The following is a 14,845-nucleotide window of genomic DNA, read 5'->3' on the forward strand; positions in this document are numbered from 1 at the left end:
GTCACTGTGCCTTTTCATTCATTATTATTTCTCAGGCAGATCTGTTTCTCATTGACTGGGGCCTGTTGGGCCCCTCCCTTGCCTTGTCATGCTCAGAACAGCCTGTTTGGCCGCCCTCCAGGGACCACACTAGCCCAGAGGTGCTGTCGCCTGCCTCTCCTGACTGGTGGGGACAGGCCTGAGCTAAGACTGCCTTTGTTCTTTCACAGTGGGTTATTTTCCCTTGGGCTTGGATGGCTTAGCAAAAGTTATTGGACGCTCGGCAGGGTGGGAGCCCTGAGCTGCACAGTTTATATTGGAAACTGTGGACATTGTTCTGGATCATCTACATGGTGCCAGCATTTCTCCTTTTTGTCTGACAGGGTGAATAGTATGGCTTGGGAATGGGGTGGGGATAGGGTCAGGCACGAGTCCACGCAGTCTGCCTTGCATTGCACAGGGTTCTTTCCCAGCAGTGCCAATGCTGGCTCTGGCAAAGGAGGGGAGCCACCCAGGCAGGGCATTGGTGAAACCGCTGTTTAGACTCAGTGTTTAAAATCGTAGACACCTTCAGGCACAGGCAGGGCAAAAGGAAAAGAGAGAGGATGACAGGGAAACAAAGATGGTAATAGATTCAGGGGCGTAGGAGAGAAGGTAGAAAATGGGAAAGTGTTTCTTCAACGAATTCCTTCTAGATATTACTCCGGTCATCTCATTTGAGGTCCTATAGCATCTATTATATACACCAAATCTTTCACTCCCTACTGTATACAGGTGTGTGTGACTTAAAGTTCACTCTAGGCTTGCTTTCGCCTTAGAGATTCTCCTATTCTTTGGACTGAATTCTACTCCACAGTGAGTGCCCATCAAAAGCTCTTTGCTGTACTCTGTGTCTCCCAACCTCACTTCCTAAGGATTCTCAGGGCTTGCACTCCTGAGACTGTGTGGCCTCCCTTACTGCATGTCATCTGCCTCAAAGCTGCCAATTTACTTGGGGGTAAATAAAATCCACTTGAGCCACAAATCTCACCAATGCAGTGAGTTCACTCAAGGGTTGGGAGTAAAGACATTATCCCCACACAATTTATGGCTGCAGTCTTGCAACTAGCTCTTCTCCTTCCACTTTGCTACCGTTCTCTAAGTCTATGCCTCCACCTTCTTGCATTTCCATTAGTGTGAAGCTATCTTTTAACTCCTTCTTTTCCCTTCTGACACTATTTGACAGTGAGTATTTCCCGTGCTAACCTCTGGAAAATAAATACACGTCCTTCCATTTGGATTGCACTTTACAGTTTACAAGATGTTTTCATAAACCTCATTGTAGAAAAATCTTCATAACAATCTCATGAAACTCAGATTACAATCCAGCCAATTTCTGCACTTTAAACCTAGGTTGTTTTCCCCCATGTTTAACGACCATCTACCTCTCAGGAAGAACCAGGAACTCTTGCAGGGTGAGGATAGGGAATGGGGAGCTGGGTCTCTGAGGGTGGGGTAGAGGGTGAGAAGTTCTCAGCAGGTAGAGGCCTGGGTGGTGAACAATGCAAATCTTACAGAAAACTTTTTACTTCAAGCCACCACATTTTTTTTCTTTGTCAGGCCCCAATATTTGCCTGTTTTCTTTCATTTTCTCTTTCATGAACCATAGCTTCTAACCACAGTTACTCTTGATTTACTCATTCATTCCTTCATTCATTCCCTTGCTCTTTACCCAACATTTCCTGGTGTCTACAACATTCCAAGCAGTGGTGCTTCTCTTTCCTTGACTCTGTGGAGAAGCACAGGCCACTGCACAGCCGTGGGGCTGAGGTTCCTGTCCTGGGAGCTGGAGACAGCCTCTTGGAGAATTCTAGCAACAGGAGGTGAAAGGGCCCCTCCTCTGCAGCAGGTCAACCTCCCTCAGGATGTCTCCCTGAGGACACCCTCAGGCAATGACTAAGACCACCATATGTTTTTCTATTAATATACATAAGATTGAGGAAAGACGTATCTTCACTCCAGACAAGCACCCAGAGTCCTCTGTCTTCCAAGAATTCCTCAGCCGGAAGCTGAATGTGGTGACCATGTAGCTATTCCTCTTTCATGTGCCTTCCACACGTGGCTTCCACAATACCACACCTCTTGCTTTTCCCTCAATCTCATTGGTTGTTGCTGCTCAGGGGCTTTGAAGCTTTTTCCTCTTCACATTGGAGGGCTTCCAGGCTCAGTCCTTTGTCTTCCTTTCTTCTACCCTCCCTCCCTCGGTGATTTCATTTGCTCTCATGCCTTTAAACACCACCCACATGCCAACAACTCCCACATTTATTTCTTCATCCCAAATCCAGGCTAGCACGTCTAACTGTGTAACCAACACTGCCACTTCGATGTTTAATAGATATAGGAAGTTCTGTATGTCCAAAAGAAGCTCTGAGTTTTTCCTCACAAGCCCACTTTGCCCATCACTTTCTCCATTTCAGTCGACGGGCCACTCTACTTTACTAGCTGCTCAGGCCAAAAGCCCTAGAGCCATCCTTAACACCTCTCTTTCTCTGATTCACACATAAGTCATTGGCTCAACTGTAACCTAATCCAAAATCTGCTACTCCTTATCAACTCCACCACTAGCATCACTTCCCAGGTCACCGTTCTCTCTCCCAGTTTGTCACAACACTTCCTAACCTGTGTCCCTGCCTCCTATAGTCTATGCTCAACACAATTGCCAGAGGAATCACTTTACATATAAATCGAATCATATGACAATGCATTTTTGCTCCAAATTTTAATGGCATCCTTTAATACTTGGGATAAAAGTCAAAGTCTTTACAATAGTAGAGTAAATTGGTTGCATAAATGGCTGAAATTATCTGCCCCTCCCTGTATCTGCCTCCCTTGCAAGGCCACTGTACAGCCCCTCCCAGCAAAAGGTGGAGTCTATTCCTCACCCCTTGAATCTGGGCAGGCCCTGTGATTTTCTTTGACCTGCAGAATGAAGCATAAATGACAATGTGCCACCTCTGAGTCTGGGCGTCTTGGAACCCTGCCATCCCCATGTAAACAAGCCTGGGCTAGCCTTCAGGATGATGAGAGACATGTGGTCTAGTCACATGTTCTAGCTGGCAGCCAGTTAAGAGTCAGATATGGGAATGAGGCCACTCCAGACTAGCCAGCCTTGAGTCAAGCCAACACCTGATCCTTAATGCGCAAGACCAGCTGAGGTAAGCTAAGCCTTGTCAAGATCATCAGAGTTCAGCTGAACCATAGATAGACTCATGAGCAGTAGAAGATGCTTATTGATTTAAGCCTCTTGGTTTTGTTGTTGTTGTTATTTTTAATACAGAATTATTGTAGCAAGAAATAATGGATATAAATGACCTACAAGGCCTTATGTGATCCACAACTCCCCTTACAACTCTGACTTTATCTGCTACATTCAGAAGGCTTTGTCACCATGCTGGAGCCACAGTGGCCTCTTGCTCTTCCTGGACTACACCAAGCACACTCCAGCCTCTGGGCCATTGCATTTGCTGTTTCCTCTGCCTGGAATACTTTGCACCACATACCCTCTGGCCTCACTTCCTTGGAGATCTGCTTAAATGACATGCCAGCAAGAGTGATATTTGCAGTATCTTTTAAAATTTTGGCATGAGGGCTGACCAATCACAACAGCCAAGGGTACAGAGCAGGATCAGGGACCTGGCCGTCTCCTCCTGAGCCAGGAATTTATCTTCTCATGGTTGAGCTAGGGGAAGTATTCCAAAACGTGAGCCAGGACAGTCAACGTGTTGGAGACGGCAGCAGTAGAGGGGCTTCAGGCCATGCTTATCTAACAATCTGTGAAGATATATTTTAATATTTCAACTGTAAGTGCGGTTATCAGCTCTAATGATCAGGGTGCTGTCTCCACCACCCTGGCCTCATCCCCCTTATCCCAGAGTACTCTCTGGGTCCCTTATTCTACTTAATATTTCTCTAAAGCACTTTTTATTGCCATCCAGCTTATATTTTTCTATTTGTTTTCTCATTACTTTTCTATACTTCTCCTCTTTCTAGAAGACTGCTATCCAAAGAAAGTGTCTGTAATGATGGAAATATTCTATTTCTGAGCTGCTCAATAGGGTAGCCATGGCCACACGTGACTATTGAGCACCTGGGATGTGGCTATGGCAGCTGAGAAAACTGAGTTTTTAATTTTATTTAATTTTAGTTATTTGAAATTTAAATATCTACATTAGCTAGTAGCTACCATACTGGACAGCACAACTTTAGGTTGTAAGTCCCATACAGTGAGAACTTACAAAAAAATATTACTCACTACTATATCCCCAGTGCCTGGAAGAGATGCTAGCATTTAGAAATTCTTAAATACTTACTTGCTGAAGGAATGAATGAATATGGTGGGCAGGAGGGCAGTAGATTGCAAGAGGAGGTGTCCATGCTAAATGCTTTAGTGCCCTTTCAAGGCTGTGACTGTCATGGAGGGTGGTTTGGGAGACATAGAAGGTGGCCTTCTCACCTGCTCCTCACACCACCTTCCCAATTTGGTGGGATATAATGAGTAGGGGAAGATGCCATATCTGGATCAGGGTGTATTTATTTCTCATGCTTACACCAACCAGTTGACAAATGGGCTAGGCAGAAGGGAATATTTTTCTGGCCTGTCCTTGTGGAATGCCAGTGCGGGAAAGAGGAACTCTGTGATACTGAGGCTCACTAAGCTCCAGTCTTTAGGAATGCCTGTGATGAAGCTCATGCTGCAGGATGACTCCCATACAACCACAGAAACAGCCCACACTTCAAACTGTTCTTTCCACTGCTCCTGTGGGGCCAGGAGGCTCAGCAGAGACCCACCTCCACATGTGTCTCAGGCAGTGCTCACTGGCTCTGGTGACATAGGGAACCAGTCCCAGGCACACCAACAGCAACAGATTCCCTGTCATTGATATTTGCATATCCAACTGCTGAGCAATATTAGCTAATATCATGTCTTTACAGTGCCATTCATCTTGGTAGTGCCTCTTTCACTTTAAAAAGTTTTCTATTAAATTATAGAAGATGTGACTGGGTACAGCGGCTCACGCCTGTAATTCCAGCATTTTCGAGGCTGAGGTGGAGGGATTGCTTGAGGCCAGAAGTTTAAGACGAGTCTGGGCAACAAGTGAGATCCCATATCTATCTAGCAGAAAAAAAAAATTAGCCAGGCATGGTGGCATGTGCCTGTAGTCGCAGCTACTGGGAGGCTGAGGTGGGAGGATCCCTTAAGCCCAGGAGCTTGAGGCTGCAGTGAGCCATGATTGTATCACTACACTTCAGCCTGGGCTACAGAGTGAGACCCTGTCTCAAAAAAAAAAAAAGAAAATCATAGTAGATGATAAATTATGTGATCACCCTAAATATAACGCATCAGGCATTGTTCTAAGCACTTGACATGTCTTTTGACACTGACACCTTGTACATAGGGCAAATATTACCTCCACTGATGCTGGAATGACAGAGGCTAAAGGATTGGTTTGTTAATCTGGGAATCAACAAGTTTAGCCCTTGGCAGTGCCTGGTAAATAAGCAACAGGAACCTCATTTCCCGGAGCCTTCAGGAATGCAACACAGGCTGGGCACCTCCTGCCACCTCCTGAAATACATGTTTCCAGTAGACAGGAGGCCCAGCCAGGGAAGAGTATTTTCCCATAGCACATAATCACTTCTGTCTCAAGCAATCAACCACATGACAATTTCCAGACTGAGAGTATGAGACTGCTTTTGTGGGATCAGTTCCCGCATCCAGTAGAACAATACTTACACTCTGGCCTCATTTCATGAGAGCTGATGTTTCTCCCATGAGAAACTTCGAAACTCTTGGAAGAAGATGGAACTTTCTAGGGTGAGGTCCAAAGAAAGCCAACACAGGTCCTGCTGCAAGGCATAAATGGAGGGGCTCAAGCCCCCTGCATACATGACACCTTCTTGATGAACTCTGGGCATGTCAAGTAAGGACGGAGAAGTAAAGGGCAAGCCAGAATGTGCCAACCCGCAATTGTGTGATTCAAAGCAGAATCAAATTAACTCATGGAGTTGGATGGTTTCCAGATTGCTTATAAATGTCATAGAAAGGCAGAGGCAACAACATGGCTGTAATCCCTCTTTTTCTTTTTTTCATTTTTCTTTTAAGTCTTTTTTAAAAGATTCTTTCAGCTCAGTGTATCATTGAAAATACTAACAATAACTTACCGCTGAATAGCGGTTTGTAACATTTAAAGCATCTTTCACATCTGTTATCTCAATGAATCTGACACCAACCTTATGAGGTAGACAAGTCTATTATTAATAACTTTGTTTTAAAAGCAAGGGCACTAGGGTTCAGTGAGGTTAAGTGATTTGCTCAAATTTACCTGTATTATGATAATAATAAGTATCATTTATACAGTGCTTAAGTGCTCTATATACATTATCCCATTTCATGCTCACAGCTGCCCATGAGGTGGAGATGTTCTCCCCAGGAACATGAGGTTCTGAGCGGAGGTGACTGCCCACAGCCAATTCACCAGCTGGGAAGAGGTGGAGCTGGGGCAAGAACTCAGAGTCCCTGCTCAGAGCCCAGTGTAACTTGAAATTTTGTAGCCATCTCAATACATGGGGGAAGATGTATGTTTTCAAAGCATTGTTTAAAAACGAGAAAGGCTGAGCATGGTGGTTCATGCCTGTAATCCCAGCACTCTGGGAGGCGAAGGCAGGAGGATTGCTTGAGACCAAAAGTTCGAGATCAGCCTGGGAAGCATAATGAGACCCTGTTGCTAAAAAAGTAATAAAAATAAAAAGTAAATACAATAAAATGAGAAGAGAATTGTCTTACTGAGAAGGCTGAGACTTTTACTGGGCAAAGAAAGTTGGCTTAGAAGGAATCTCAGGGTCAGGATAGGAAGAAGGAGGGCAAGGGTCTGAGAGGTGCCACAAGGGTGCAAATGCTGCTGCTGTAAACTGTCAGCATGAGTCCTCATGGGGCCAGAGACAAAGCCTGCTCCCCGAGGAAGGGGCCACATCACCTTATTGTCCCAGAACCCACTGTGTGCTCACTAAATACTTGCTGGATAGATGGAGGAATAAATGGGTCTTAAATTCATGAACAAGATAAGAAAAATATGAAAACATTTTGACAACTACTTAATAAAAAAATTAATAAGTAATCATTTTTGATGACTCTTCTGTACCTGGGTAAATGCTGGTTATTACCGACATGCCAGGTGCTTGGTTAAGGACTTGCCAAGCATTGTCTCTTCTCCTTATGTAATAATCTCATCTCATCTCAGTAGGCTATAAACATGAAATGAATTTATTATTATTTAAAAATCACTGTTTCAACAGGACTTTGTTGGCCATTTCTTCCAATTCTTCAATGATATTTTGGGCACAAGGTATATTTTTGGGTTGCTCTTCGTTATTAAAATCTCTGTCTAGTTTCAAACCTCAAACTCAGTTTGAAGCTCACTTTCTCCTTTTCCTCTGGCATAGGCTACTTGGGGATAAGGTGGGGCAGGCAGCATATGGCGCAGCTCTAAGATGCTTCCCCACCACCTCCCTTTCAAGGGCTAGCTCTTCTGGCAAGAATGGGGGCAGATGATGAGGGAAATTGAGATGTGATCTTCTGTAACTGGTCATAGGGTGGTGGCCAAGTGTCCCAGGCCCTGTGATGTTTGTTCTGGTTCAATCTACTCCTGCTGACTCTGCTGTAGAGTAGCAATATGAGGGTGCGATGGGCCAGTGTAAACACTTCACCTTGGCTCTTCATGATGAAGGACCCTTCAGAGAGGGGACCCATGCTTCCTATCTGCCCTTCCCATATGTCTACATTCCCAACCCTTTCTCCGTGTAGGGCTTTGCCTTATTTGGCCACTATATGACTCCTTTGTTCTCCTCTAAGCCATGGACCCCTCCTAGTAGGTCTGGAGAACCACAGGGGTCATCATTCCCATGCTCCAGTGGTCAAACAGGATAGATTGAAGGCGTCCTCCATTTTCTTCCCTGGTGTAGTAAACCAAGGTCCCTTCTTACCTTGCTGAGTCAGGCTCTCCAGCAAGTCTATATCCTTCAGAAATTTCCAGAAAGAAGCAGCACCAGTTTCTATGTTTATTTAGATCTCAACATTTCAGGGTATATATGGCAAACCCTTCCAAGAACTTCCTCATTGTGCTCTGCTTAGTTCTTGTGGCAATACCAGGTAGACTGCAGATTTTGTATTTCAGCAAAAATTTAGCAAGGTGGTAAGATGCCAGCTTCCTCTTTTTGTAGGTACTCTCATATCCATGAGTGATTCTCTTACAACATCAATGTTTCCCTTGCCTTTGGGGGAAGTACGCCTCTCTACCCTTCTCTGTTCCTAACCACTGATTGCATACAAGGCCACAGACTTGACTCTCCCTGTCTTTTCTCTTCCTTTTCCCTCATCCTCTTTGCGTAGAACCAAGGGGGATAATGAGATACAATGCTAACGGTTGGATTTTCCTATGCCAGTCCTGCTTCCCTTTAGAGAGCTAGGAGTTAGGGGAGAAAGAGTGATGGATTACTTCACTAATTAGAGGTACACCCTTCTAATCTTGTTTAGCTTCATTTAGTGGCAATTTATATGCAATCCAATGAATGCACTTTAAGTGCGTATTTAAGTATGCATTTGAAAATTTATGTGGCTCTGTATCTACCACCGTACTCAACATATAGGATATTTTCTTCACCCTTGATATTTCCCTTGTACCTCATCCCAAACTCTCTTTTCAGTTTTTTTGTCTATGGTCTCTAGTTGCTCCTGTGGAGACACTCAATGTCCTTTAACATTTTTGACAAAATTTTGACATTAGTAGGTAATATTTTTATTTTTCTGAAGATGAAACTGAGGCTTATACCAAATTTTTCAGGGAAGGAGAGAAGAAAAGCATTAGCTGGGAGAGAAGACTAGAGTAAAAGATTATGAGACTATGTTGGAAAGGTCTGCTGAGATAAGGTGGATCTGACCTTCTTGTGGCTGACGTGAGCAGGGGCCCAATCACAAGGACCTTCATGGGCCATGCTGCGCCAATTTTTTAGTTCTGGAAATTAAAACAACCCCCTATGTCTAGTTAAAGTTTAATTTTTCTGTGCCAAAATGATGTGTGAACAGATAGATACCTCGTGTGTGTGTGGGTGTGTGTGTGTGTGTGAGAGAGAGAGAGAACAGGTGGAGGGGGTGTGTAGAAGGAAGAGGTAGAGGGAGGGAGATAATGAAAATGATTACATATGAGTGCTCTTGGCAAATATCCCTCATCCAAAAATATCTCTCATTGGCCTGTCAGCTGCCCAAAATTGTTTTACCATTGGAGAATTTATCCTTCTTGTACCAATAAATGTGGTAATGAAAAAAAAAAATACCCAGGATGCACGACTGGCAATCAGAAAATCAAATCCTCGCCTTGATGCTCTCATAAAAATCTGTTAATTCTGTCCATGTCACTTCTCTTCCCTGTTTCTCATATACCTCAAATTGGTAAAGTGTACATAATAATAGTTGCCTTAATGGGGTGAAAGCTCTTGCAAACGTAAGAGATATTTTATAGCTGGTCTTTGCTTTCATGGCTGGGACTTGATTCTTCTTTTTGCAATCTACTTTCTTTTAGATCAAAGAAAGGCCCAATAGTTACTGCTGATTTGTTATTTAAATAACGAGCAAATATGCCTCAAAATATGGAGGTGATATTCAGATTGAGTTTTTGTTTTCCCTAAAGGATATATATTTTATCCCTTGTAAAGCAGGAAGGGAAAGGAAAAGAAATTTAATTATCAGAGAGATATGCTGAGAGGAATATTCTTTTTTATTATAAAACTATAGAGCAGGACCTCAGTGACCTCTTTTACATCTCTGGCTCTTAATAAGCATAGAAAAATAGAGAATTTTTAAAATATTTAAATTAAGTATTTACACATACAAAAGAATATTAATAACATGTAAGTAAAGTATTTTTTAAAAAGACAAAAATGAGCATCTGAACACACCACCACAGTGTAAGAATGAAATATTTAGCAGTAGGTTATTAAGCCCTCCCTGATTAATTCCTGTCCCTCCCCAGAGTTAACCTCTCTGGTGAATATTGTGTTTGTCTTTCCCAGGGCTTTTTTTTTAAAACGACATATGATAATATTATTTGACTTGTTATAAGTGGACTGATGCTGAGTGTGTTATTGTGCAACCTGCTTGTTTGGTCCAGTTTTACATTTGTGAGATTTATATATATGGATGCACATCATCTCACTCCAGATATTTTCGATTCTGCATAGCATTCCATTGTATGACCACATTTCAGTTACTGTCCTTCTGTTGGTAAAACTTTGGGTTGTTTTCCATATTTTCCATTATAAACAGTGCTGTATTGAACATTCTTCTTCATGTCTTCTGATGCATATGAGCAGGAGTTTTTCTAGGTCTTAGTCCTGGTAGTGACACTGTCAGGCTTCGGTAGGACGTGCTCAACTTTACTGGATAATGCCAGGTAGGTTAAAGGATGATAGTGCCAATTTAAACTCCTACGACAGTGTGTAGGGGTTACCATTGTTCCTTGATCTTGCCAATTGTGTACTCTCAGGCTTCTTAATATTTTCCAAACTGGTGGGATAAAATGATATCTCATTGTGGTTTTACTGAGGAGGATGAAAATATTTGTATGCCTATTTACCATTTGTTTTCTCCAATTTTCATCGCATAATTTGCTTAATTCTGACACAAGAAATTGAACAATTCCTTATATATTTTGTGAGTAGTCATCCTTCATTGGTGATATGTTGCTGCTTCTGGATTTTCTTTTCATTCTTTTTGTGTTGTCTTTTCATGAACAGAAAAGACATTCTTTTCATTAAGGAACAAAATTCTTAACTTTAATATAAATGAATTTATCAATCTGCTTTTGCAGTTGGTATGTATTATAGGAAGTCCTTCTCTAAACTGAAGGTATATTCACTTATATATTACTCTAAAATTTTACATTTTGCCTTTATATTTTGCCTAAAGCATTTATCGATTTGGCTTTAAATGCACTTGCCATTTACCTTCATGCATTAATCAATTTAGAACTGATTAGGTTAGGTAGTAATTCAGTTGCATTCTTTTCCATAAGTGTAATTCACTGTCTTTGCACCATTTACTGACTAGCCTCTCCTTTCCTTACTGGCTTACAGTGACCCTTCTGTTATATGTAAGGAGGACATACACATGCAAGGCTGCTTCTGGGCCTCTCCATTGAACTGTTTGTCTCTTGCTTAGTCAATACCACCCTGTCTTAAATTTCATACATTTATACAATTTATACCTTTATAGAGCAGGGCAATCACTCTCCGTTACCACATTCTTCTTCCATAGGACTTTTTGGAACTTCTTGGCCTTTTGTATTTCCATTTAAATTTTACAATCATATTCTCAAGGTTTATGAAAATCCTATTGGGATTTTAATTGGAATTGCATTAAATCTATACAGATGCACTAGGAGAAATGACATCTTTGCCACAGTGAGTCTTCCTGATCTAATTATTAAGTTTTTAATAAAGTTTATAATTTTTTCCACGAAGTCCATACATCATTAGATTTATCCCTAGGTATTTTTTATATTCGAAGATTTTACAAATTGCATTTTAAGTTATGTATTTTGATCTGAATAGCCAGGTATATAAAACACAATTGATTTTTTATATTAGCTTTTTATCTATAAAGTCTGCTAAATTTTCTTATTCATTATAATGTTTTTCTCTAGTTTCCCTTGGGTTTTTTATATAGCCAGTTACATCAAATGTGAAATTACTTTCTAATCTTTTACATGTTTTACATTTATTTAATTTTGTGTTATTTGCATATCAACTATGACCTCCAATACAGCATTGAATGTGAATAGTAATAGTAATTCTTAACTTGGCTTGGTCCTCCTGATCCCACAGGGAAAGTTTTTGTGTTTTATCATTAAGTATTGTGTTTGTAATTAGTTTTGTTGCTGTCACTCTATATCAGGTTAAGACAGTTTTCTTCCTAGTTTGATAAATTTTTTTCATGAGTGTGTGATAAATCTTACATGATTGTTTTCTGTATCTGTTGAGATGATTGATGCATTCTCTCCTTTCACAAGCTAATGTGAGAAATTACACCCTGTTATTGGGATGCTGCAAATACTGGCTAGCTGTTCTCCCAATCCATTCTGTTTTCCCCTGGGCACACAGCAAAGTTATACTTCCTGGCTGGTCTTGCAATTAAGTGACACATGCAACTGAGTTCAGGTCGGAGGACTGTGAGCGATGTGCTCCACTTCCAGGCTTGGGCTAATTACCTCTTAGGAGCAGTCTTAGCTCCTTGTTCTTCTTCCACAGCGGATATGCATGAGCACAAGACTTGGATGCTACTTACTGAAGGTAATAAAGCCAGAGGATGAGAGATACCTGAGTTTCTCAGTCTCTCCATACGGCTCACCCATTTTGGACTTTTCATGAGCAAAAAATAAACTTTTATCATGTGAGTCAGTATACATTTTAGAATTTAGTTGCAGCAGTTAGCCAACCCTATCCAGTAAATAGGAAAAACCAGGCTTGATCTTAATGTCTCATCTTTTTAAGCATTGTTATACATGGCTAAATTTAGTTGGCCAGTATTTTCAGTGTTTTACTTAGGATTTCTTGGAACTAATTGCGTGAATGAGACTGACCCAAAATTTTATTTTTCTCATGTTGTCATCAGTTAACTCTCAAGATTATGCTAGCCTTGTAAACTGAGTTAGGGCATATTTCCTCTTTTCTGTGCTCTCAACTAGTTTGCATATGTTTCTAATTATTTTTTTCTTTTAATGTTTAGTAGAACTTTTTCAGCTTGCTTTATCTGCATGGGAAGATTTTTTTAAAGATGATTTTTGTGGTTATTGACTCAGGTTTTTTATTTCTCTTAAGTAGGTTTTGGTAAATTATTTTTTTTAGGGATTTGTCCATTTTATCTAAGTTGTCAAATTTTTGATACAAAAAGTTCTTCATGTCTTCTTATCTTTTCAATCTCTTTCAGATAAATGCTTTGGCTTCTTTATGTACTTTCTCTCTTTTTTATTGATCAGTCTTCCAGATGATTTGTTGATTTTGTTAGTCTTTTCAAGTAATAAATTTTTGCTTTGTAGATTCTCCCTTCATTTCTGCTCTTTATCATTTTCTTTCTTCTGTTTTCTTTGTCTTCATTGATTTTATTTTTCTAATTCTTAATTTCATTGTTTAGCTCGTTAATTTTTGAATAGTTGGCTTTATAATGAATAAGTTTAATCTACAAATTTCTCCCCAAATCACTTTATCTACATCTCATTATGCTTAAAAATAATATTTTACTTAGTGTTTCATTCTAAATATTTAAATGCATTACTTAATTTCCAAATGTATAGTCTTTCTCTAGTAATGTGTTACAATTTCTTACTTAATTTTGCTGTAATAAAAAAGTTTGATCTAATTTATATCAATCCTTCAACATTTATTCTTAATCAGTGAAGTGGAAGTTCTATCATGAAAATGTTAAGGGTCGAAGACCAATTCATGCAACCTCTAAAGAAAGTGATGTCCAGGGAGAGTGAGGGGCTTAAGTTACTATTATTAGTTAGTAGCAGGGCTACAACATTGAAAAAGGTTTCTTAACTTCCCACCAGTGTTCTTTTTATAAGGGTTATCACCTCCAGGACAATCTGAAATACTCTTATATGTTTTAAACAAACATATATATATAAAGTATATATCACTATATGTAAACTTCACACACCCAATAAAGCACATATATCTCTTGGGTGATTCTTATTTGTGTTAAACAAAGAGGAATGTTTTATTTGTGTTCCATTAGCATACTATTTACTACAATATTGAAGTACCTAGACAGGCCTGCTTCATATTTTCAAACAGAAAGTTGGATTATTTTATTAATAAAAACATTTTTCAGCTTTGCCCAAGTAATGTTTGCTTTTATTGGATATGTGAAATATATACATATATTACATTCACATACAGTCACATTCACATACAGGGACATGTACATTAATATATTAAACTTTTAATTAGATTCTCAGACTCCTACATGAAGTCAATAGCTAATGAGTCATGCTCAGATGATTTGTTCTTTAAATAATCAAATCACATGTGTGTGTATAATATATATATATATATTCTAATTTAGTCCCCATAACAAATCTATGGAGTTGGAACTATGACCCTAATTTAAAAGTGAGAACTCTGAAATTCAGAGAGTTTAAGTTATTTTTCTAGAATTAATAAGAGAAGCACTGAAGGAATTGGGGAGATGTATTCTATCCTCTACTACTTTGTAGTTTGGTTGGGCAAAAAAATTAAGACTAATACAAAGTAGCTAAATACAATGAAGTTAGTAGAATAGTGGGAGAAAGAGTGGCAAGACGGATGGAGGCCATATTTATGAAGCTCTTAAATGCAAGGCTGAAAAGTTCGATTTTTATCATATGTAAAAATAGCTATAGATAGAATGTATTGAATGTGCACACTGTGCTCATCTCTTAAAACATACTCCCATTTTTATACTTATACCTTTTCTGTGAAATTAAAATTATTTTCATTTTACAGGTGAAGAAACTAATACTTAGAGGGATTAAGGAATTTGTCCAAGATCACACAGCTAGTCAGTGACAAATTCAGAATTTGAACTGAGGCCTGTCTGATTTCAAAGACTATGCTTTCAACTGGAGGAAAAATTTGTGAACAGTCAAAAGCACAGATCTGAAATATAAAATTCTGAGTTTTGACAAAGGTATATGCCCATGTAACCACCTCTCCAAACAAAACAGAGAGCATTTTTCTATCACCTCATACCTCTTCCAGTCAACCGTCACCTCCCAACAGAGAACCAGTGCTGTGT

The sequence above is a fragment of the Colobus angolensis genome, unplaced genomic scaffold (genome assembly GCF_000951035.1).
Source record: "Colobus angolensis palliatus isolate OR3802 unplaced genomic scaffold, Cang.pa_1.0 Scaffold7, whole genome shotgun sequence".
In the NCBI taxonomy this organism is placed as follows: Eukaryota; Metazoa; Chordata; class Mammalia; order Primates; family Cercopithecidae; genus Colobus; species Colobus angolensis.